Source organism: Humulus lupulus, chromosome 6 (genome assembly GCF_963169125.1).
Source record: "Humulus lupulus chromosome 6, drHumLupu1.1, whole genome shotgun sequence".
Lineage (NCBI taxonomy): Eukaryota > Viridiplantae > Streptophyta > Magnoliopsida > Rosales > Cannabaceae > Humulus > Humulus lupulus.
The window spans coordinates 102,980,904-102,985,326 of NC_084798.1; positions in this window are offsets into that span (position 1 = coordinate 102,980,904).

Consider the following 4,423-nt stretch of genomic DNA (forward strand, 5'->3'; position numbering starts at 1 on the left):
GTGTTTTAGTAATGTTCGATGAATGTAATGGTAATTATTTAGATCACTTTAATTGAAAAAATATGTTATTTTTTAACTGTATGGTTTTTTTAATTAATTACATTCATAGAGTTATAAATTGTAACGACCCTCAAAACATACAAGACCAAAAAATGCAGAAAATAATTTTTTTTTTACTTTAGTTCATTGTATGAAAAAGCCATATAATTTTTTTTAATGTGATCGTGTGTGTACACTTTTAGTTTAGCAAACAAAAGTACAACTTCTCTTCCACATAGGTATAACAAAATAGTTAGCCCAAAAGAAATAACAAACTTCCATCTTTTTCTTTTCAAAATGGGGATCCATCAAAATCCTCCCCAGGTCGGGCCACATGTACATATCCGCTAGCAGACTCTGGTGCTCACTGCTCCACTTTGCTTTTGCACTTACCTACAACATGAAACAACTAGGTAAGAAAAAATGCTTAGTAAGAATAGCCTTGCACACAAATATATTAAACCTATTAAAAGGGTGACCTAAGATAGTCATCACTACCAGTCATTAGGGTATTGGATAATTTCCAACCCTATCATATATTTCTCAAACAATAGCCAAATCAGAATCAAATACTTTGATTGTACCTAAAAAACAATGTTACACATATCATGATAACCTGTACTCAGAAAATCCCAGAACCTTAAAGATATATAACACATATCATAACTAATCAATAGATTAACAACAAGGGATCTGGGCCTAAACCCGGTTACAAATAATATATGACAATGTTATCCTATTCTCTTAAAGATTCTACAAAACCCAACTCCTATTCTTACAATTTTTATCCATAACCTAGGGCAGACTTAGAAAAGTCATTTCAATTAGACCATGACACATTTTTCTATTAAATTTTACCGGAACATTTATACACATCTTAAATAATTCTCTTGAAAATTTCATAATTTTTGGGATGGCAAAACCCATTCAAATTTTTAAAGCTATTTGGGTAGTGCTTGCTGCCCAGAAGTTTTTCCCAGATTTTAAGGTAATTTTGAAAATTTACTTCTCTTACACCGTAGCCCAGTTATTTTTGAAATTTTTACAGGGATCTTTAAACATATCTACATTAGCTTCCTTCATAATTTCATAATTTTGGTGAAATAGAACCCATCAAAATGTTTAAAGAAATCTGGACAGTGCTTGCTGTCGAGAAGTTTTGTTCCCAGATTCTAGGGAAAACTTTGAAAAATCATTTATCTTATACCTTAACACATTTTCCTCTAAAATTTTACAGTGACCCTTATACATGTTTAAACTAAAATCCTACCAAATTTCATAGCTTTTATATTTGGAAAACCCATTCAAAAGTCAAAACAATCTGGGCAGTTCATGCTGCCCAGAAATTTTCTACATTTACATCAAAATGCCAAAACATTCATAACATGGGTTTAAAAATAAATTTTCATGATTTTACAAATCCTATAACAAAGTAATCACAAAGAAATATGCAACTATACAAATATTTTTCACAGAAAGAGGCAGTGGAGTGCGATCTGACTTGTTGGAAGTTAGATTGCGAAATTTTGGCAACATTCATTTTTACACATCCTAGCAAAAATACGCATTTCTAGCATAACCATAGCCACATGCATGCATGAAAATCATCATTCCACACACAAATCACAATCTGAAGCATAAAATAAGCTAAAAACCATTGAAATACCCGATACAACCAAATCTACAAGAATCACCACGAAACATAAAGAACTCAACCATAGATTCTACCTTTCGAAGCCCTAGCTTGGAGATGTGTTCCTTAGCTCTTCAACACATTCCCTTAGTGGTCTAAACTCTCAAAACTGAGCCCCAAGTTCCACATGCAGATTTTTAAGAAAAGTATTAGGGTAGAAAACTAAGACGAGGAAGAAAACTTGCAACTGCCATGATTTCTTACCTTGCCTTCACTAGATCACCAAAGTGCTAAATCCTTGAGGTACTACCAGTACAAGCCTCTCTTGAAGCCTAGAACACAAGATCAAAGCCATGCATGGATATTAGATCACATGCATGCAACATAAACCCTTAGGGTTTCCAGTTTAAAGAGGAAGAGAGGAGAAAAAATAGAGTAGGGTTCGAAACTTACTCTTCCTTAGTGTGCTCTTGAGATTCTCCCTCCTTCAATGGGGAAATGAGTGTTCTTGGCTCATGGAGAGAAAACTGGCAGCAATGGAGAGTAGGGACTAGGGTTTGGTTTTGGGGGAGAGGAAATAGAAGAGGATGTTTTTGTTTTCTTGAGAGAAAAGGAAATTTAAATAAAAATGATTAAATGTGTAAGAGTGAAATGATTAGGGTTAAGCTAGTGAGTGGGTAAGGCTCTTACTCTTCATATGGTAGGTGTCCTAGGCTCTAGAGAGCCCTAGACAGAGCCTTGCCGCCCCCTTCTCTCTCTCCTCCCTTGGAAAATACCTTTATGCCCGTGCACCTTTTTACCTCTCTCCATAGACACTCAAGGGCCCTTTGCTAATTTTACTTATATAAAATTACCTCAATTTTACCCTATAGTTTTTTAATATCTCTAAGCTTAATTCATTAAATTAAATTTCACCCAAAAAATAAGATTTCTCACATATCACATAATTTCGGTAATTTTATCAAATTGACCAAAATGCCCTTAGAGGCCCAAGCAAGAAATTCTCATTCCTAAGCCCGGTTGATTGGAATTTAAACCTCAATAAGTTTTTCATAAACTTATTGGCTCGACTATAAAGTCCCAATTGTCAGAAAAAAATTAATATTTTTATGCCATTGTTTTTCCTATTTTATTTAATCTGAGATTCTTCTCCCATTAGGGTTTATTCCTTGGTCCGAGACCAATCTTTCTTTGCATAAAGCTAGATCCTTTACCGGATCATTATAGTGGCAATAAAATTCACTAATCATCGCAAATTCATATAATATCATTCATCAAAATAATATTTCACATAGTTCTTAACCGGCTCCAACCGGCTACTAACGGGTATTCAAAACATGAGATGTTACATAAATGAACTATGAAATAATGATTTTTTAAAATTTCCCCTCCCCTACCTTTCATGCGTATTTTGATATTATTCTATTTAATACCAACAACCAGACAATTTATTATTTCACATGAGAAGGGCTTAGACCATCAGGGTTGACCAAACTCTTAGTCACTACATGAATAGCACCTGTGAACATGACAATATTGGCAACATTTATTGTGGTTGACTGTCCCTTTGCTTATAATGCAGTGTTCGGGAGACTGATACAGGTAGAGATCCAAGCAGTCACATCCATATGGCATCTCATCATGAAGTTCCCGATTGATTCAGGAGTAGGATGCGTGTTTAGGAACGAAAGGGAAGCTCAAGATTGTTATAACTCCTTAATTACAAATGTGAAAAAAGGTGGCGAGAGCACCATTATGATTTCTACGAGCATCCCTGGTGGAGAAAAATAAAAATCACAAGGATGTCATGTATATAATGACCTAAATGCCTAATCAGGTGCTCTAGTCACCAAATGGGGAGTTGCCCAAAGCAAGAAAGAGGAGACAAATTGCAATGCCCTACTACCCAAGGACCGTTACACTACGTATTTTAAATAGTGCTAAACTCGCTAAACGAGTCATTTGGCCATAATCGTGTAACTAAATGTTATTAACGGTTTACGATTAAAATTTTCGGTCAAAGATACAAACGTCCCTCCTAAAAGTTTACTGTACACATGGGATCCCAAAATACATTTAATAGGTTAATTACAATAAAAGAGCTACAACCTGCCGACCTAAGTGGCAAAAAAGGATTTGACCCTAGTTCCTCTTTAAAACCTCGGTCCTGGTGGTCAAATAGATGCATATGTACACATAGTCACCTAAGCTCTCCAACTCAAGGATGGTCCAGCTTTCTTTTCCCTTTACATGCACCACATAACACCTGTGAGCCAAGGTTAAGCATGAAAACTTAAACATTCTCATAAGCAGTAAATAACATGTTACCAAATCAAAATAAGCATGCCTAGCAGTAATAACCCTACTCATGCATGCGTACAGGTACAAATAAATGATTATGGAATCATTCTGGGGATTGTAGCCCTAATTAGATGACCATAGAGTCAACCTGGGGTACTTTGCCCTGTCCTTTATATAACCAGCTTTGGAGCTGATCTAGCGTACTTAGGGCTAAGTTTTCTCTGACCAATAGATCGGTCAAGCGTATGATGCACTCATGGTTAGGCTATGGACCAGTGGTCCGTGCTATTGCCATGCTTGACTAATAAGTCAATGCCTTACGACCAACACTCAACATGCTAATGTCATCCTTAACTAATAAGTCAATGCTTTATAACCAGCACTCCCCATGCTAATGTCATCCTTGACTAATAAGTCAATGTTTTACAACCAGCACTCACCATGGTAATG